Below are 21,658 nucleotides of genomic sequence, written 5' to 3'. Positions count from 1 at the left end.
GGTGACAACCAATTTTCCTATAACGATTGGGTTACATCAAGGATCTGCATTAAGCCCTTTCCTATTTGCTATAGTGATGGATGAGCTTACGAGATCAATTCAAGAAAATATGTCGTGGTATATGTTGTTTGCTGATGATATTGTTTTGATTGATGAGTCTAGAGCTGGGGTTAATGCTAAGTTAGAATTATGGAGACAGACATTGGAAGCAAGAGGTTTTAAGTTGAGTAAGAGTAAGACAGAATATATGGAATGTCGGTTTAGTAAGCAACGAAGTAGTGATGGGAGTGTAGTGAAGCTTGGTGAGCAAGAAATATCGGTGGATGACTGTTTCAAATATTTGGGATCTATCATTCAAAAGTATGGAGAAATTGATGGAGATGTAAATCATAAGATAAAGGTTGGGTGGATCAAATGAAAAAGTGCAACTGGAGTGTTGTGCGATCGTAGAATGCTATTGCGGTTGAAGGGAAAGTTTTATAGGATGACAATTAGGCCCTCTTTACTATATGGTACGGAATGTTGGGCTGCCAAGAGACATCATATTAAAAAAATGAGTGTAGCTGAGATGCGTATGCTTAGATGGATGTGTGGAAATACAATAAAAGATAAGATTCAAAACGAGGAGATACGTAAGAAGGTAGGCGTTGCATCTATTGAAAATAAGATGAGAGAATTGTTTACGGTGGTTTGGACATATTCGGCGAAGGCCTAATGATGCTCCAGTTAGAAGGATGGAGAAATGGGAAAATATATTAGTTAAAAGAGGTCGGGGTAGGCCTAAGAAGACTTGGATGGAGATGATAGGAAAGGATATGAATGCTTTGAACCTCACCGAGGACATGGCATTGGATAGAAATGATTGGAGGAGAAGGATTCATGTGGAAGACCCAAAATGATTTTCTTTTTTGGTTCATATTGCCGACCCCAATTGTTTTGGGATGAAGGTGTAGTTGTTGTTGTTGTTGTTGAATTAAGTAAAGTTTACATGAATCCTTTATCGGGGGTTTGCATTGGGAACAGAAAAATTCTTAAACTTAAAAAAACCTTATATGGTCTAAAAGAAGCCTCAAAAGCTTAGCATGATAAATTTAGTAATGTGATGACTCATCTGGGTTTTCATTCGTGTTATACTGACACTGCTCTTTTTGTGAAAAGTTCAAGTTCTATGGTGGTTATTCTTCTACTTTATGTAGATGATATGATTATTACTGGAAGTGATAAACAAGGAATCAATGACATTAAAAAAAACTTAAAAGAAAATTTTGATATGTCCGATCTAGGATTCTTAAGATACTTCTTAGGTATTGAAGTTGCATACTCTCTCATAGGGTACATTCTTTCTCAAATGAAACTTGCAGCTGACATTTGTACTAAGTCTCGTATTTCAGATGATAAGAAGATAGAAACCCCTGAAGTCATTAATGCCAAATTGAGCCTTGAAGATGGGACTCTACTCGAAGATCCTACGCCTTACCGTCAACTTGTTGGATCTCTTACATACTTGTCCATCACTCGGCCAGACATACTCACACAGTTCATTCAATCAGTTAGTTTCAACATGCTCCTACCACTGTGTACATGAGTGTTGCCTTAATAATTATCAGATACATCAAGAATACCATAACCAAAGGGGTTTTTATTTCCTCATCCTCTTCACTTGATTTGTTTGCTTATACTGATGCTGATCGGGGTGAAAATCTCAATGATATAGTCTCAATTACAGGTTTTTGTGTATTTTTAGGTGACTCGATGATCTCATGGAGATGCAAGAAGCAACACAAAGTATCGTTATCCTCAACTGAAGATGAATATCATGCAGTGGCCACTACAACCATGGAGCTTGTGTGGCTTCGAAGTCTTCTCAGTGATATGGGCATAGTCCTCTCCACACCTTCGAAGATGTGTTGTGATAACAAAAGTGCAATTTACATCGCAAGCAACCATACCTTCCACGAGCGTACTAAGCATATTGAGATGGACTGTTACTATGTACGTAACGAATTTCTGAGAGGAACTATTACATTGCCATATGTCACATCAGAGTACCAGTTGGCGGACTTCTTCAACAAAGCTCTTCTTGCTCCTCGCTTTATTTTTTTTCTTAACAAACTTTCGGTCATCTTCTTGTAAAGTTTGAGTGGGGGTGTTAAAATACATGCATATATATATATATATATATATATATATATATATATATATATATATATACTTGATAGGGTATTTTAGTCTTTTTAAATAGTTATATATATATACCTAATAGGGGTATTTTAGTCTTTTTAAATAGTTGTTTCTAAAAACAACTATTTTAATTAGGTAGATTCTTTTTTATAGTTTTTACTTTTTATTTCTTGTCATTTTCTCTGTTTTTAAATAGCATTGGGGGTCCCGACATAGAGTCATTGGGGGCTCCCAACGAATCCATGTGGGAGCCCCCAATGGCCTCTCACTCCTCTTCTTTTGTGTATAAATAGGGGTCTTCACCCCTTGTATTGCATGGCATTTCAATGCTTTCTCTAATAAAGATTTTTTTTTTTTCATGCTTGTGTAGCCTTTTTAGGCTTTTGTATTGTCCCTTGTGGACATCTTGTATTTCTCTTGTGCCTTAGTGTTTGTCCATTATTGAACTTTATGAATGCTCGTGCATTCTTAGGTTATATTTTCACATACTTCATTATAGTTAGCAGTGACAACTATTAGAAGGTGGGACTTATGGCAGCTAGATGTTAAAAATGCCTTAAATGGTGATTTGGAAGAGAAAGTATACATGGAGTTTTCCTGGGGAGTGGTTGATAAGTGCTAAATTGTATATATATATATATATATTTATTTATTTATATATGGTGTACATATATATATATATATATTAATATATGTATTTATTTATTTTTCTTTCTTTATTTTATTTATTTATTTATCTAGTTCATTTAGTTGACTAGTCTTGGAGTCGTTGGAGCTAGTCCAACAGCTACAAATAGAGTCGTTTGACTAGCGCCAATGACTCTATTGAGTCTCCCTTTCTCCTCTTCTCTTGTGTATAAATAGGGGTTATTGCCTCTCTTAATGTACACATGCTTCTTTCATGTTTTGTGATAAATAAAGATTATTTATTTTTAGCTTTCTTGTGGATACCCCTTGTGTGGGTTTTGGTTGTGTGTCAATGAATATGAAAACAAGCATCATTGGAAACAAGGCAATGAGTATGACAAAAAAAAGTTATTTACTATAATTGTCATGAACCAGGACACATTAAACCTCAATGTCCGAAGTTTAGAAGAAGGGAGGAAAAGAAGGTAGCTTTGGTCGGTTCTCCATAATAGTCAAATGATGCAAAAACTCATGATGCATCTGTATCCATGTCTCAACCAATGAAAATCCTCCAACCTCTCCTTAGAGGGGCATCTTCTTCAACTGGAGCTGCAGTTTCATCATTCTCTGATTTTGATAAAACTTCTTTTCTTCTTGATTCTGGTGCTTCTTTTCATATGACCCCCATTAGTAACATTTTATCTGAATATCACACCAACTCATGTGTGTCAAATGTTTTTACAACCGATGGTACATCTCTTAAAATAAAAGTAGGAAATTTCAAAAATTTTCAAAACTTCAAAAAATTTATTATTCCAAAAGTTAGATATATTCCTAAGTTAAACTTAAATCTTTTTTCTGTTTTACAAATATCTGACCATGGATGTAATGTCTTCTCTTCTGATGGTTGTTGGGTGTAGGATCGCCAATCAGGAAAGTTGATTAGGGAAGGCCATAGAGAAGAAGGCCTCTACTACATGGATTTTTTGAAAATACTCAAGGATAGTTTTTATTGTAATGTTTAAAATTTGGATTTGAATTTGAATTTGAATTTGAGGAAGAAACGACTTGGTCATCCTAGTGTATCCAAAATCCAACACCTTCCAAGTTTGAAAAATTTTGTAATTCTGAAAATTTTATGTACAAAGATTGTATTCTTGGTAAAATGAAGAGATTACCATTCTTTGAAAGAACTTTTGTTTCTTCTAGACCGCTTGAGTTAATACATTCAGCTGTATGGGTGCCAACACCAGTTACATCAAAAGGTGGATATGTGTACTATGTGTTTTTTGTTGATGATTTTTCTAGGCATACTTGGATCTACTTCTTTAAGCAAAAATCTGAAGTTTTCTCACATTTTCAAATATTTCATAACTTAGTCAAAAATAAATTTGAAAGGGATATTTTTATTTTTCGTACTGATTTAAGGGTAAAATTTTTATCAAAGGAATTTAAAAATTATTTAAACTTGCATGATATCACACATCAAAGATCTTGCCCTCACACACCACAATAAAATGGTTTGGCCGAACAAAAACACAAGCATATTATGGAAACAACCAGAAATTTACTAATAGCAAATCAATTACCAAAAGAATTTTGAATTGACAGAATGCCATCCTCATCTTTGCAAAATATAACATCAATTGAAAAACTCTTTAAATTAGTTCGAGACTATTCAAGATTACGAGTTTTTTGGTGCAAATGTTTTGTTTTTAATAATAGAAATGATAAACTTTCTTCTCGTACCATTCCTTGTGCCTTTTTAATTTTAGGTTATGCAGATAACAAAAAAAACTACAAATGCTTTGATCTTAAAAATAAACAATTATATGTTTCAAGGAATGTTTCTTTCTTAGAAAAGGAAAGTTTGTTTGACTTTGAAAAGAGTAAGTAACTGAGTATTCATTTTTATTTGATTTAGTATCAAATTATGATAACTATGATTATGAATGTGACCTTGACAATGGTCTGGATATATGTGACATTGATAATGGTCATGATAATGTGATTAATAAAGAACAATCCCATAGGGACAAAGACTATTTACAATATTCTAGGCGTAGGGATCCCAATCACTCATGTTTACTAGAAAAGTATTCTGAATCAATTGAAACACAAACCAGAAGGTCATCAAGAATTTCTAAACCACCAATGAAATTTGTATCCTGACTCTTTTCCTCCAAAATATAAGGTGTTCATTGCTTTAATCTATTCATACGTAGAACCTTCAACTTATGCTCAAGCTAAGTAGATGGATATATAAGGTTAAAACTGTTGAGAACAGGTGGTTTTAAGTTAAGTCTTTTTATATTAGAGGCTATTTGAAATTTTGTTTTCATAATGGGCTTGGATGTAATTATTCTTTTTAGCCTCTCTCTATTTAACATAGAGAGAAGCCCTAATAATACAAGTTAACGAGTTTTCAATTGTGCAGCCGACTCTCTCTCTCTCTCTCTCTCTCTCTCTACACACAGGTGGTTGTGCATCACATCTTCCTTCCACATGGTATCAGAGCCCTCGATCTTGGGAGCGTGATCAACAGAGACTGATCTTCACCAACGAAAAAAAAAACCACGACTTCTTGAAATCAGGTTTGCTGTTGTTTGTTGTGGAAGATCTGATAACAGATCTGGGATGTTACCCAGATCTGTCGTCAGATCTAAGGAGCAGATGTGGAGTCGTAACCCTTGAGCTCCTCAGTTTGGAGTTTTTTTTCTCTGTCGTGATTGCCTAGATCTCCTACCGTGACCTTTTGTTGCCGAGTTTTGTTCCTGCCGTGACGTGAGTTTTGTGTTTGTTGCCGAGTTGTGTTCTTGCTGTTTGGGAGCAGTAGAAATCTTCATTTCCTGTGTTGTCGTGATTGTCGAGTTCTTTCCTGTGCTGATTGCGTGTGATCAAAATTTTGTTGTGATTGCCGAGTTCTTTCCTGTGCTGATTGCGTGTGATCAAAATTCATTTAATGTGTTGTTGCTTGTGATCGAGATATGATTGATCTGTTTAACTGTGCCCTGAAGGCTTATTGGCTGTCGTGCCTTATATGTTTGGAGAACAGCAGGTGTCGTGATTGTTTTTTTTCTGCGATTGCATATTATCGTTGGTCGTGATGTGTTTGGGCGCAGCAATGTTCGTGATTCCTGGACTTTAGTTGGCTGGTTTATTTCAGAATATGGATTTCAGCAGTCGTGATTCCCTGCTGTGAAAGAAGCATGTTAGTTTAAGTTATCCTTCTGTCATGAAAAACAACAGGCGTGATTCCCTGCTGTGTTGGATATTTCCCTGTTTGTGGGCAGCTGTTTTTTTTTTGTGGAAACAGCAGGTGTGATTCCCTACTGTGTTGAAAATTCTTCTTGAGCAATTGTTGTTCAAGTGAGGTAATCTAATTTTTTTTTTAAAATTGAATTACATCTTCAGTATGGCTGAAACTTCGAAATATGATTCCAAAATGGAACATATTGAGGAGTATAAGGCTTTTGCCAACCCCTTCTCATACGGCTCTTCCGTACGGTTGAATGAAACCAACTATGCCAGGTGGTCCAGAACTTTTATGATGTCGATATCTGGACATCGTCGAAAACATATTTTGTTGGAAGATGAACCCACTGAGAAATTGGGAAAATATGTTACTTGGGATGAAGATAATGACATAGTTATGTCATGGATCATGAATAGTGTTGAACCACATATTGCAGATGGATTGATCTACTATAATACAGCCAAACTGATGTGGGACAATCTTCGTGATACATACTCACAAGAAACGAATATGAGTCGTATCCTGCAAGTCGAACAGGAGATATATAATTTGCAACAGGGAGATCAGACCTTGGCCCAGTACTATGCCTTTGTCAAAGCTGTGTTTGAAAAACTTAATGCTCACAGGCCTCTTTGTTGCTCGAAGCAAAAGGATCATCAAGAACAAACCATGGTTGCTCGCTTTCTTACAGGTCTCTCTTCAGAATTTTCTGTTGCAAAAGTTCAAATGTTGACTGGATCAGATGTTCCTACTCTTGCTGATGCATACAATCGTCTAAGTAGACTTGCAATCTCTCTTCCACAATCTCAGCCTGTGACTCAGTCATCTGCTCTTGTTGTCTCATCTGGTTATGGGCGTGGAAATATTCAGAATATCAGAGGACGAGGTCGTGAACGTGGTATGGGAGGCAGAGGAAAGCTTCAATGTACATTCTGTGGAAAATCTGGACATTTAGAAGATCGTTGATGGGATAAGCATGGTCGGCCAACCTCTTCTTCATCAAAGTCATGCTCCTAAAGCAAATGTTACTACTATCGAGGCAACGAATGTACAGGATAATATCTCTGCAAGTGACAGTAGTATCACCCTCAGTCGTGCTGAATATGATGAGTTGATAGCTCTTCGTCCTTTGAGTTTCACCCCTCCTGTAGCTGGTGTTGCCTATTCAACCGGAAATTATCTTCATCCGACTGACAGTAAGTGGATTATTGACTCTGGTTCATCCAGACATTTGTGTGGAAATTCACTTGTTTTTTCAGATATAAAGGATATTAATGTTCATCGAGGAGTCTCATTAGCCAATGGGAGTTCCTCCCCGATTGTTGGTCAGGGAAATATTTTTATATCCTCCTCATTACAGTTGCAAAATGTTCTTCATGCTCCAAACTTTCCTCAAAGTTTACTCTCTGTTAGTTGCCTTATAAGAGAACAAAACTGTAGAGTAATATTTGATCTGATGGGTTGTCAATTTCAGGATTTGCTGACGGGGAAGAAGATTGGTAGAGGCTATGAAGAAAATGGAGTTTACTACTTACATCTTCCAATGGGTAATGTTCATGCTGCAGTGGAACACTCATTCAGTCCTGTTCAGTGGCATCGTCGTCTTGGTCATCCTTCATTGTCAAAGCTTCATTCGGTCTTTCCTCAAATTCCTTCCACCACATCATTTCAGTGTGAAGCATGTCAGTTGGGAAAGCATCATCGAAGTTCGTTCCCTTCGAGTCAGAGTCAGTCTAGTAATAAAGCTTTTGATTCCTACTAGGACTCAGTGTCGTTACTATCTTGTTATTGTTGATGATTTCTCTAAGTTGTCATGGGTTTTTTAATAAAGGAACGATCTGAAGTTCCAAGTATTATCAAATCCTTAATTCTTGAAATAAAAACTCAGTTTGAATCTATTGTCAAGATTGTTTGCACTGATAATGCTCTCGAGTTTAAATCAAAAGGTTTGTTACAATTTTACCAAGATAATGGCATCCAACCCCAAACTTCCTATGCCTATTCATCTCAACAAAATGGGGTGGCTGAGCCAAAACATCGGCACCTGCTTGATGTTGCTCGGACTATTATGATTTAATCCAATGTTCCTGCGTTATATTGGGGTGATACGATTACCACTGCTTGCTATCTGATCAACCGTATGCCTTCGTCTTCTGTGGGTGATCAAATTCCATTACATATCCTAAAACCCAATAACCCACTCTTCTCCTTCTCGCCCAAAATATTTGGATGTGTTTGTTTTGTACACAAACTTGGCCCTGGCCGTGATAAATTAGCTGCTCAAGCTACAAAATGCATATTTATAGGTTATCCCAAAAATCAAAAGGGATATTGATGTTATGATCCTATTTCTCACCGAGAGTATGTCAGTGCGGATGTATCTTTCTTGGAATCCACTCCATATTACTCTAGTACCGGTTCCCCGCTGCAGGTTGATCCAACTGAGTCTTTTTCATTACCTATACCTCCTTTTCATTTAGAATTCGTGCCCTCAATACTGAACCAAACTTCATCCTCTTCCAGATTTCATAATCCTCCATTGGTATATGTGCGTAGAGCTCCACCTCTGCAAGTGCCTTCATCTTCTTCTTCCCCTGAGGTAAGTTCTACTAACAATAGTGATCTTCATGATGATGATAACAGGCCTATTGCTCTACGAAAGGGGACACGACAATATACCTTATATCCCATATCTCATTTTGTCTCCGATGCCAGAATTGGAAATCAGATGAAGTCTTTTATTTCAGCCTTATCTGCTGAAACTATTCCTCTGAACTATCAGCAGGCAGAGCTTGATAATCGCTGGAAGCTGGCTATGCAAGAAGAAATGAATGCTTTAGTATCTCAGCATACATGGGATCTTATTGATTCCCCAGCAGATGCTGACATTGTTGGATGTAAATGAGTATATACAATAAAGTACAAATTTGATGGTTCTATTGAAAGGTACAAGGCCAGATTAGTAGCAAAAGGGTATACTCAGACATATGGTATTGATTTCTTTGAAACATTTTCTCCTGTTGCACGTATGGGTATCATTCGTCTTGTTCTCTCAGTAGTTGTTCAGTATGGTTGGAGCTTGTACCAATTAGATGTGAAAAATGCATTTCTATATGGGGATTTATCTAAGACTGTTTACATGCAAAAACCTCCAGAATTCGAGGTTGAGGGGGAGTGTCAGAAGGTGTGTAGATTGAGAAATACGATTTATGGCTTGAAACAAAGTCCTCGTGCATGGTTTCAAAAGTTGTTTGAAGTGATGTCTCGCTTTGGCTTTAATAGGTCAGCAGCAGATCATACACTATTTATAAAGAAAACTAGCTCTGGCATAGTTGTTATGGTGGTATATATGGATGACATCATTCTTATAGGAGATGATGTGAAAGTTATTGAAGCCACAAAGGCTCATCTTCAAAAACACTTTGTTACAAAAGACCTTGGTTCACTCAGGTATTTTTTGGGTATAGAAGTTGCCAGGAGCCGTGAAGGGATGGTTTTGTCTCAACGGAAGTATGTTCTTCACTTATTAAAGGAAACAAGAATGTTGGGAGCTAAACCAACAAATATTCCCATGGACCATAAAGTTCAGTTGTTTGAAGAAGGGTCAAAACCGGTTGATAGCAAAAGCTATCGCTCCCTAGTAGGGAAGTTACTGTATGTAACTGTGACCAAGCCGGATATTGCTTTAGCAGTAAGCAAAGTTAGTCCGTTTATGGACAAACCAACTGAGGTACACTGGAATGCAACTATTATGATTCTCAGATATCTAAAATCTTCTTCAGGAAAGGGGTTATTGTTCAAGAAAGGTGGAACTCTGAAGATAGTGGCCTATTCTGATGCTGACTATGCAGGATCTGTAGTGGATAGAAAATCTACCACAGGATTCTGTGTGTTTCTGGGAGATAACTTGATTTCTTGGAGAAGTAACTGTTCTTCATGATCTTCAAGTGAAGGTTTCCTCTCCCATGACCATGATGTGCGATAACAAAGTTGCAACATATATAGCGAACAATCCTGTATTTTATGAGAGAACAAAGCACATTGAGGTTGATTGCCACTATGTAAGAGATATGGTTCAAGCTGGTCATATCACTACCAAATATCTAAAGTCGGAAGACCAAGTTGCAGATATGTTTACAAAACCTCTTGCTAGACCAAATTTCTCAAAATGTTGTGACAAGTTGAGCATGATTGATATCTATGCTCCAGCTTGAGGGGGAGTGTTGAGAATAGGTGGTTTTAAGTTAAGTCTTTTTATATTAGAGGCTATTTGAAATTTTGTTTTCATAATGGGCTTAGATGTAATTATTCTTTTTAGCCTCTCTCTATTTAACATAGAGAGAAGCCCTAATAATACAAGTTAACGAGTTTTCAATTATGCAGCCGACTCTCTCTCTCTCTCTCTCTCTCTCTCTCTATACACACAGGTGGTTGTGCATCACGTCTTCCTTCCACAAAAACCAAGAGGGATAAACTCTTAAAATGTATAAAGCTAGGTTAGTTGTCAAAGGATATTCTCAAGAATATAACATAGATTACGAAGAAACCTTTGCTCCAGTTGGTAGGTTGACCACGGTTAGGACCCTAGTAGCCTTAGCTTTTGTTAGAAGATGGCCTATATTACAAATGGATGTAAAAATACATTTATTAATGGAACCTTGGTTGAAGATATTTATATGGAGGCACCACCTAGTATTAATATCTCTAAGGGTAATGTTTTTCGTTTGAACAAAGCTCACTATGGTCTGAAACAAGCATCAAAGGCCTGGTATGACAAGTTTAGTCGAGTTATACTTGATATTAGCTTCAGAACTTGTTTAACTGACACTATCATGTTTGTTAAAGCTTCTAGTACATGTATTATTATTCTTCTCTACGAGGATGATATGATCATCATCGAAAGAGATAAATAAGAAGTTGAAAATATTAAAAAACTTTTCAAATTTTTTTTTGAAATGACTGATTTGGGTTTATTAAAGTATTTTTTAGGAATTGAAGTTGCTTACTCCTAGAGAGTACTTATTGTCTCAGTTTAAATTTGCCTTTGACATTGTCTCCAATTTTGAAATCACAAATGATAAGAGAGTTGATACTCCAGAGATTGTCAACACCAAGATGCGACTTGATGATAGAGAACCTTTTGAGGATTCTACTCCTTACAGACAACTTATTGGATCACTATCTTACCTTTCAATTACTAGACCTGATATAGCACACGCTATACACACAGCTAGTCAATTTCAATATGCTCCTACTTTTGTTCACATGGGAGCAGTCTTGCACATTATTAGATATCTTAAAAACTCTTTTCTCAAGGCCTTTTTTTATTTGTTTCACTTTCATTAGATTTAATTGATTATACTGATGTTGCCTGGGGAGGTGATCCCAATAATAGATACTCAACCACAAGTTTTTATGTTTTTCTAGGGGACTCTCTGATCGCGTGGCGATGCAAGAAGCAACATAAGGTCTCACTTTAATCAATTAAAGCTGAATATCAGCTATGACAACAACAATGATGGAGGTTATCTGGCTCATAAGATTGTTGGCTGATATGGGAGTTCAAGTGACCGGTGTCTCACGCATGTGTTGTGACAACAAGAGTGCGATCTATATTGCCAACAATCAAACTTTTCATAAACGTACTAAACATATTGAAATGGATTGTCACTACATTTAAGAGGAGTATATTCATGAGACTATTGATCTACCTTATGTTACATCAGAATATCAGTTAGCAGATTTTTCCACCAAACCTTTCGCTGCCCCCAAATATCACTTTCGTTTAGACAAACTTTTGGTTATTGGACCGTAAGTTTGAAAGAGAGTGTTAAATTGTACATATATATTTATATATATGGTATATGTATATATATAATATATATTTATATATGTGTATTTACATATGTACATACGAATGTATGTAAATATGTTATATACATATATACATATATGTGTATATATATTAATATATGTATTTATTTATTTATTCTTTCTTTATTTTATTTATTTATTTATCTAGTTCATTTTGAACTAGAGGTCCAACTAGTCAACATTTAGTTGACTAGTCTTGGAGCCGTTGGAGCTAGTCCAACAGTTACAAATAGAGTCATTGGACTAGCTCCAACAACTCTATTGAGTCTCCCTTTCCCCTCTTCTCTTGTGTATAAATAGGGGTTATCCTCTCTCTCAATGTACACATGCTTCTTCCATGTTTTGTGATAAATAAAGATATTATCCATTTTTAGCTCTCTTGTGGATACCCCTTGTGTGGGTTTTGGTTGTGTCCTTAGTGGACATTTGTTGTACTTGTTTACTTGATTCTTTGGTGGACATATTGTGGTTGTTTGAAAAGAACTTGTTTCCTTACAATAAGGAGGGTATATGGTCTGAAGCAAGCTCTAAGAGTTTGGTTTGACAAATTCAATATTACAATCAGGAGATTGGGATTCAAGAAAAGCTTTCATAGTCTTGCACTATTTGTAGCATCCTCTACTCAAGGGTAGTATATACTTTTGTTGTATATAGATGATATGATAATTGTGGGGGATGACACGGTCATGATCGAGAATGTCAAATCTCGATTAGTAAAAAGCTTCAAAATGAAAGACTTGGCCAAGTTAAAATATTTCTTAGGGTTAGAGATCACATGCTCTCAAAGATGTTAACTATTGACTCAACATAAGTATGTGGTGAACTGTGCCACGAATGACCTGTGAACTAGGTAGCGCAACCTTGTTTGCAAGGGAGTGCCTTTCTAGTGACCATTGGGACTTTAGATGGAAGTATGGAACCAATAAAAATTGAATTACTATATGCTCAAAACTCATGAGAAGTAAATGAAAAGAAAAAAGCAAGATGTATATTTTTTCAAAAACTTCCAAACAAGTTGATAGGAAACCTCACAAATTGGATAAAAGTGCCCGATGATCCATCAGGCACCTGGACTGGGATTGGCTGGGTTTGGGCTACATATGCAACCCAACACCTGAGTTATACTATAGTAAAAAGAAACCACTGAATTTGTCCAAAAGAGAAACTATAGAGGAAATGAATAAAGGAATCCCTAGTATGGCATCCAAACTGCTTGATGCCTTACGAAGAGGAAAAAGCAATGCAGTAAAATCCTCATTCATGCCATCATAAAGAAAAAAGGCCAACTTTCTGAATATAAATATTTTCATGACAAGGGCCACCACATCAGTTGATAGAATCTAACCACCAACGGATGCTAAAACATGCTTACATAAAGAATCAAACAAAAGGGTCATTGAGAATGAGCTAATGATTCAACAAAATCTTTGGAAACCTACTTGTCATTTCTTGAATTCAACTCCTATGATTATTCAACAAGTGTCTAGAGGAATCTGATATTACAAATGATATACATCATAAGTCATAATCTAAACCATGGTTGCCAGTTGAGGAAGCGGGAGCGGGAAGCGATACGGGAAGCGGGAGCGGGAAGCGAGGCACTTTCAAAATTTTAGGAAGCGGGGAAGCGTGGGACCACTTAGGAGCGATTCGGGAAGTGTCTCGGAAGCGACCTAGGAAGCGACCTAGGAAGCGTCTCGGAAGCGAGGGGGAAGCGAAAAAAATAAAAATAAAAAATAAAAAATACAAAAAAATTGAAAAAAACAGGGGAAGCGTGGGGGAAGCGAGGGGGAAGCGTGATGGGAAGCGTGCTTCCCATTAAAGGGAAGCGCGTCCCCCATTAAAGGGAAACGCGTCCCCCATTAAAGGGAAGCGCGCTTCCCAAAAAAGGGGGACACTTCCCCCCACGCTTCGGAAGCGCGACGTTCTGCGCTTCCGAAGCGCGCTTCCCCTTTTAGCTAGGCGCTTCCGGTAACCCTAATCTAAACTATCAGAAAGATATGGTCTATTTTCATCAAAGATGGAGAGGATTGGAACTGCGACCCAAAAAAAGATCTGAAGTTCATGTTCAAGCCAGAAAAAACATTGCTAGTAAAAAAAAATCAGTCAATAGTGCCAAAACATAAAACTAATGCACCTGAAGGATAAAATCAGTAAAATTGGTACAAGTCCAAAAACTTCCCTCATTTACAGGATATAGATATATCACACCTTTTTAATTAGTTTATGAAAAGCAGCTCAAAAGTTAGTTGCATAAAGCATCATGAAGAACGCCCTTGAAAAACTAATATGGCAAAAAAAGACAAAAAGAGAAAGTAAATGGTATTTCCATACCATGGTGTGACATATGCCAGAATAGGATGTTGAAAGTGTCGATGAGAAGCATTTTCTGATGTCTTGGAGTTCTCCTGAGTTTCTTAAAGTAAAGATCAAAACAGTGTCAGCAGATATCTAACAAAGAATTTCCATGAGAAACTTGAAGAATGTACTGCATTTGAACATAAGATGAACTCCCAGAATAGTCACATTGTATGCAATTTTCTTAGTTTGTGTTCTTGATTTAATTGAAAATATCCAGTGTCTAAATGAGAACAACTATAGGGAAACATGGATGAGTTCTTCCTCCACAAATGAAAGTATGAAGAATTCTAAAAGTGGCATTTGGTTGCACAATAGAACTCACCCACCTTTTATTCATGCCCCCCAAAAAATTCAAGCTGCATTCACTTTGCCCATAAAGATAACCCACCAAGTCCAGATGCAGTTCTTTGTTCAATGGTAAGAGACCCAAGTTACAAGAACCAATGATTAAATTTAAAAAAATATAGAAAAAACAATAATCAGCTTTTGCAGTCAACAATTCCTAGTTTGGTATGACTAAGAATTCTAAATGCCCTCCAGTCCAACAGCTGTATTTGAATTAATAATTTTTCCCAAGAGTAAAATCGAGACCTCAATTCTAAAAAACAATAACTACAACCTGTGCAGTAAACTTGGGTACTAGAAAAATCACTCCAAAGTTGGACCATCCTAACGCCCTGTAAGTAAATCATGACATTTTTTGTTGCTCTGCAGTTTGGCCAGAATTTCTTTTCTAGTGTACAACTTGTTTATAACCCCTGTTGACTAGGGTTTTATCTTCAGGGTTTCAAATTTCCATTTTTTTATTTATTTTAGAGACTGAGTTTTAAACTGTGTACCAAGCCTCATTCAAATACACTTATGGAATACTTATTATCAATGGTCAAATCCATGCATAAGGATTCTGAAGATCTAAGTCCCTCAACCATAGATGGGTCAGGTTTCTCAAGGTCACATTTTTCTAAAACTGAGAAAAAGGTACAGAGAGAGAGAGAGAGCCAAAAGAAAAAAAACACCAGACCACTTTTGTTCTTTTCACTCTACAAAAAGTTGGCAGAGATCTCAAGATATTCTCTCATTGAGAAAGTCTTCGCCATATTGTCCAAAGTAGTTTTTTTATTTATTTAAAGTTGTGATGTCAAAATTATAAAAAAAAATGATGCAACATATATCATTTACAACTTGCACATCATTATCTAGGACTTAGCATCCGAAATTCCTCAATTACGGCGTGAATTGGCTCGTGCGAGACTAATCCGATTGTGTACATCACCAATCACATCCATCCATATGCGGGACGAGATTGTCGTCCAGTACCTCTGGCAATTCCAGTCGGCTTCAAAGATCTTTGTACTTTTGAAGGAAATTCCATTTTCCTTTGTCGGAATCTCACAATGATTGGGTGATTAAAGTGGAGATCGGGCCTCGCGCATCCACAACCGAGGTAATTCACTCATCCGATTGCATTGCTTTGCATCTCTGGCCGATCACCGATGAAGACCATTTTCTTTTTCTACATCTACACGTATCGAATCCTAGCAGCAACCTCTTCCAAAAAACAAAGGGCTGGATGAATAACAATGTCTTTCTTAGTTTCATCTGTAAATAACCAATATGATTGTACCAAAGCTACCAGAAGCTTCTTAGGTAGGTGGAAAGCGTGCTTCCCGAAAACTCACTTCGGAAGCGTGATACTCCTTGCTTCTGAAACTTCATGGGAATTTCAATTCCCCACACTTCTTCTATGTTTCCCTACATGCTTTTCTCACATTTCTTTTCATGTTTTTCATGTGCTTCCTCTCATGCTTCCACTCACTTCCCATGTGCTTTCAATAAATTAGTAACCATCTTTGTTAGAATTTAACAAAAATTTAATTCTTTTACTGAAAAAATGACGATGCGTTTAGAGATGATAGACCCCTCATTTCCCTCAAATACCCTATTCAGGAGATCTTTTCGGCAATGGAGCATCAATTTCAGTAGTAGAAAAGCAAAGCAAGGAAAGCTCCAGTTTAGACGAACTCTACTCCCTCTAGCTGTAAGCTTTGTCTTATCTTGATTCAAGCTCTTCCCCTCTATAGGGGTAGGGGAAGCTACTCTGATTCAAGGCAATTTATCCTCTATTAAGGGAAGTTCACCTCTCTATTGATCTAGAGCTTTTGCTCTCTCGTTGGTTTAGTTAGTTGCACTTTTGACTTTGTCTCTTGTTGTTGATCAAGCCCAACTACTGTTTTCCTATCCCCTTGATGAACCAACAATAAATCATGCTTCTCATGATGACTTTGAAGAGAATGCACAAGTCCTCTATTGGGGATCAACGCTATCCGCGTCCTACAAGCCCATCAATCCTAAAAGAAAGACAAGATGAGGGGAGCATAGCTTCCATCCATTTTCAAATACAATCCAAAATATTTTTCCTCTGGGCTCAACACGTTCTTTTTACATCCTATTGCACCACATCTAACCTAACTTAGATGATTGACTTTCTTCCCAATCTTTCCATTCTCCCATTCAGAGAGTTCTATAGGATCCTGTCTGTGATCTTTTCTTTGCCCCATTTTTTATCGACCCTAGGGTAAGGTGCACTAAGTGCTGGTTTTCCTTCCCATCCAGGTCCTCTTGTCATCTGTGTGGGAGCTCTATAACTCCACTTCCTAGGATAGCCTTTTCTTCGGTTTTACTATTCACTAGGTGCAAGTTCTCTCTTCCCTCCGTAACCGCCGAAAGTGCCTTATCCTCAATATAGTCAAGGGTGTATTCTGTATTCTCTCCCTCATATCTCCTTCTCTATGCATACCAGTAATTCTTTCACAGTTCAAACTCCCTTCAACTGCTAACTCTTAGCAATATCCATTTTTTTTAGATTGGCAAGCTGGGGTTAGGCGAACCCCGACCAGTACAGCAACTCAAGAAATAAGAAGAACGCTAATGGAGTTCTGGAAACAAATCTGGAGGTTTATCCTTCCAGAGTTGATCTCCTTGGAGAACTTCAAGTTTTGCCAAACATCTAGGAATATAATTGCATTCTTTAGCAACTAGACAACATCTGAAGCGAGCAAAGCTATGAGTCAAACTGAATATCTCATTCATACTTCGAGTGCATCCACCACGCCCTTCAAGCATTTTGTTTGTTGCTCCCACAATATCCCGCCTTGAAGATTCAAGGATAACCTTACTTTCTTTTGGAACCAGGTTCAAAATGTGATTCCACACTTCCCATTCTTTCACATGACCTTGTGAATGTCTGCATAGAACTCCCATGAACAGATTGTTCGCCACACAATCTCTAATGGTGAAGCCAACTCTCCAGCAAGAAGTGAACATACTATAGATATTTACTTTAATCCATTCCCGGTGCTGGACATATCCATGGACCAGCATGAAGCCACTGCCAAAAAATTTATGATTTCGACCTCTAGGAACACGAAGAACCTGGCTTCTAACTTCATTTAAAACAGTGCAACATATGACTGCCTCATAATGGAAAACATTTTGAAAGATTTGTTCACATCTCACCTCCCAAATCTTCTGAACTACTATCTGAAATGCCACCAACCAAGATTTGTGCACCACCTTGTCTTTAAACCCATGCTTTCACCACCAGCAAAGAGAATGCTGTAGGTTTCCTTGCGGAATTTTCCACCTCCCAAAATAACCGGCAACTTGCTTCCAAACCTAGTAGCGACCTTGCAAGCCATGAAAATATGATCAGCTGTTTTAGTTGTTAATATATATATATATATATATATATATATATATATATATATATATATATATATATATTGTCTAGTCTGTCTAATTTGCCCGATAGGGGCATTTTCATCTTTTCACATAGTTGTTTATAGAAACAACTATTTTTCTAGTTTAGGATTTTATATTTATTCAAAATGTAATATTTTCTTTTTTTTTTATTGCATTGGGGCCCCCATCATGGAGTTGTTGGGGCCCCAATGGTCATAAATATGACCGTTGGGAGCTCCCAATAAATCTACAGGAGAGCTCCCAATGGTCTCTCTCTCCTCATTTGATGTATATAAATAGGAGATGTTCTCCCTTGTTCTTCTTAAGTTTTTCAAGCTCTCTTTAATAAAGTTTTGTATTCTTTACTTGTTGGCATTGCCTTTTTAAGGCTTTTTGTATTGTTCCATCTTAGACTTCTTGCTTGTAAGCTCCTTGTGCCTTTGCACTTGTCCATTATTGAACTTATTTGCATCTTTGGGTTATAATTCTGCATACTTCATTACATGGTATCAGAGCAAAGTTGCGATCTTGGTCTTGTTAAAGATGATTATTGAAAGATTGTGATTTGAGAATATTTTTCATATTCTTTTCCCTTCTTCTTTCCAAGTCACTATGGAAAATGAGTATAAAATTGATCTCTTTTTCAAGTTGAATGGTATCAACTATATGATGTGGGCATCTACCATGGAGAATAACCTTAAAGGCAAAGAGCTTTGGGGATATGTGATGGGCTTTATTCTAGAACCACAACTCAAGCTCACCAAAATGGAAGGAGGACAAGAAAAGGCTGTAGAAGGTAATGCTTGCACCAAAGCTATTGAAGATCACCAATCGAAGATAGAAGATTGAAAAAGTAAACATGCAAAGATCCTTGCATGGTTTATGAACAATGTTAAGCTCAAGATATATGCCAACATAACTAAATTTTACAAGGCAAACGAGGCATGGTTCTTCATGAAAGGTATGTATACACAAAAAGATCTTGCAAGATATTTTTTTCTCCAAGAAAAAATATGTACCATTAAGCAAGGGGACATGAGTGTCCGTGATTATTTTAGCACTCTTAGTCCTTTATGAGATGAACTATCTCTTCTTGAACCCAAATGGGTTGCTAGTGAAGATGTTGAACTAAGAAGAGAGTAAATGGAAAAAAAATATTTTTTTCAATTTCTACATGGGCTTAGGCTCGAATATGAACAAGTTAGATATTTCCTCCTTCATAGATCTAAGCCTCTTCCTCTAGAGGATGCCGTTGCCGAAATATGTCAAGAGAAAACTCGTCTTGGTATGATAAAAGGAGGAGATAAAGTGTTAGTCGTATCCAAACTCGGCAATCACGTGAAAACTTACAAGTCTCCACACTTTGAGAGGCAAAATAGCTATAATGAAGGCTATAAAAAAGTCATTTGCCATCATTGCCACGAACCGGGTCATATACGACCTAATTATCCAAAGTTATATGAAAACCCAAAGAACAAAGTTGATTTTGTTGAAGAAACTACACCAATGAAGGAATAACCAATTAAAGCAAAGGATTCTTTTTCGCTTGCTCAATTATCGGAGGCACTTCAAATGCTACTCAAATTTTCATCGACATCGGGTGCCACAATAGCCTCATCTTTTCTTCCAGGTATGTCTTCTTTGATATTTGATTCGGGGGCCTCTTTTCATATGACATCTCTTGAGAATGGTTTATCCGACTTATGCACTAATTCAAAAACCTCCTATGTTTCAACTATCGATGGAACATCTTTACAAATTAAAAGTATTGAAACTTTAAATTCTTCTAAAAACTTTTTTTTGCCAAAAGTAAGGGTTGTTCTACAACTAAATTTAAATCTTCTTTCCATTTTACAAATTTTCAATCATGGATGTTGAATCTCCTTCTCATCTAAGGGTTGCTCTCTGCAGGATCTCCAGTTCGGAAAGCTTATTGGGCAAGGCCATAGGAAGGAAGATCTCTACTACATGAACTATTTAAATTTTTTCCTCGACTCTTTTGTAATTATGTCCAAGATAAAAATAATGAATTAAATAACCAACACTAGAAGGACCGCAAAAAGGTTAATAAAAAAATAGCAACTCGCTCCCTGGCCATCCCTCGTTATCAACACAAGAGCATTGCTCTGGATATAATAATGCTGTCCAATGGCCTCAATCAACTTGTCTTAAGAAAATCCTCGAGTCCAATTCAACCAAGTAAACCCCCAGGCCAAAAAAATAACCACTATCTGAGAACCGACCAGGTTCCCCCCTTCGGACTTAAAGCAGTCCACCAGGATAAGGCCCCTAATGATTTCCTTGTTAAAAATGATTGATGTTGGGGAGCTTCCCCTTAATATTTCTCTTTGCGAAATGCCCTAAGATGCAATCCATTTTCTAGAGAAGTGGAGAAGATTGAGTAGTTTCCAAATCCTTAAAACAGAGGATCAGAGACTTCAGAAGTGGGGGATAATTGGGAAACTAATGGGGAAAATGGAAAAATAACACTTCTCCTATTTTCTCCTGGCTATGATATCTCTCACCTAGAATTGAATGTAAAGCCCAAATCCCCTTGAAGTGGAGACTAAATTTAAGCTAAGTGGATTATACACATGCCTAGTGTGACACTCTCTTGACAGGTAGGATGACAATCGATACTGAATGCATGGCCTTCTAGCATCATCACGCGCAACAGTTACTCTATAACTTTCACCTAATGAAAAAGAAATAAAACGCACCAATAACGTCAAATCTTGCATCTTCAATTACACAATCTACAGTGAACCGATTGCCACGAGTTTGGTTTGTTGTAGTGTTCACAGCAGAGCTCAGTACAAAGTAATGATGACAACAGTAATAACACTAAGAAAACAATCCGATCACAAACAAGGACGATGAAAATGATGAAAAAAGGAGAAGTAACCATCAAAATGTTTGCGTGGAAAATAAATTGGTGTTTACGATTTCGACCGAAGATCAACCAGAACAAAGCAAATTTGTGGTGTTATGTACTTACGTTAAGGATTTCTTGGTACGAGACGTTGGGTTTCACGAGGCCTCTCTCGTACACGGACAGGTGAGTGCTCGGAGAGGAGATCGTATTTGGGCCGCCTCGTGATCGATACGCGACGAGGAAAAGGAGGAAGAGGCTGACTAATGCGAGTAGTAGCAGCACGCGGAAGAGAAAGAACAAGCGGGGCGCTTCCGGCGGGATGCTCTCCTGCCGGCAACGCAACTCCGCCTCGCTCGCCGGATTCTTCCTTCGCTCTCGTCTCCTCTGCATTTTTCCCCGTTCCTCTTCTCCGGTAAGAGTTGACGCGATATCCAACTTCCCTGAAAACTGGATTTTCTAAAAACCTGAAACTCGGCCGATCTCGGGAATTTCCTTGGTGGCAAATTTCAAGAATTGGGTCATATTTCCAGTCATGGGGATTTTCTAAGTTGCCAAGAGTGCCAAATCCAAAACCGCGGTTCTAGGAAATCCAAACGCGCCCTGTCGATGGTTCGGACCTGCACTAGATTTTGTGAGTTCAGGTCCGGATACGATTCTCCGGCACTGGGATACAGGTGTGGGTTCAACTGTACTTAGCATGGACATAACTAGACTCGGGTGTGGATATGGTTAATATAAACCAG

General features: G+C 37.4%; 1 pseudogene across 1 annotated transcript in view; it reads right to left on the bottom strand.

Annotated features, from left to right (window-relative positions):
• The window catches only part of LOC149814556 (uncharacterized), an 87,408-nt pseudogene extending 66,043 nt beyond the window's left edge, over positions 1-21,365 (bottom strand). The window contains exons 1-2 of the transcript XR_016428120.1: positions 21,039-21,365; positions 14,273-14,346 (exon numbers count right to left, since the gene is read on the bottom strand). The product of XR_016428120.1 is annotated as an uncharacterized LOC149814556 (transcript). The remainder of the gene's footprint in view (positions 1-14,272; positions 14,347-21,038) is intronic.
• Positions 21,366-21,658: the final 293 nt, after the last annotated feature.

The sequence above is a fragment of the Nuphar pumila genome, chromosome 15 (assembly GCF_984573655.1).
Source record: "Nuphar pumila chromosome 15, dmNupPumi1.hap1.1, whole genome shotgun sequence".
Lineage (NCBI taxonomy): Eukaryota > Viridiplantae > Streptophyta > Magnoliopsida > Nymphaeales > Nymphaeaceae > Nuphar > Nuphar pumila.
Note: the sequence above shows the minus strand (reverse complement) of the source record. Positions and strands in the feature narration are given on the sequence as shown.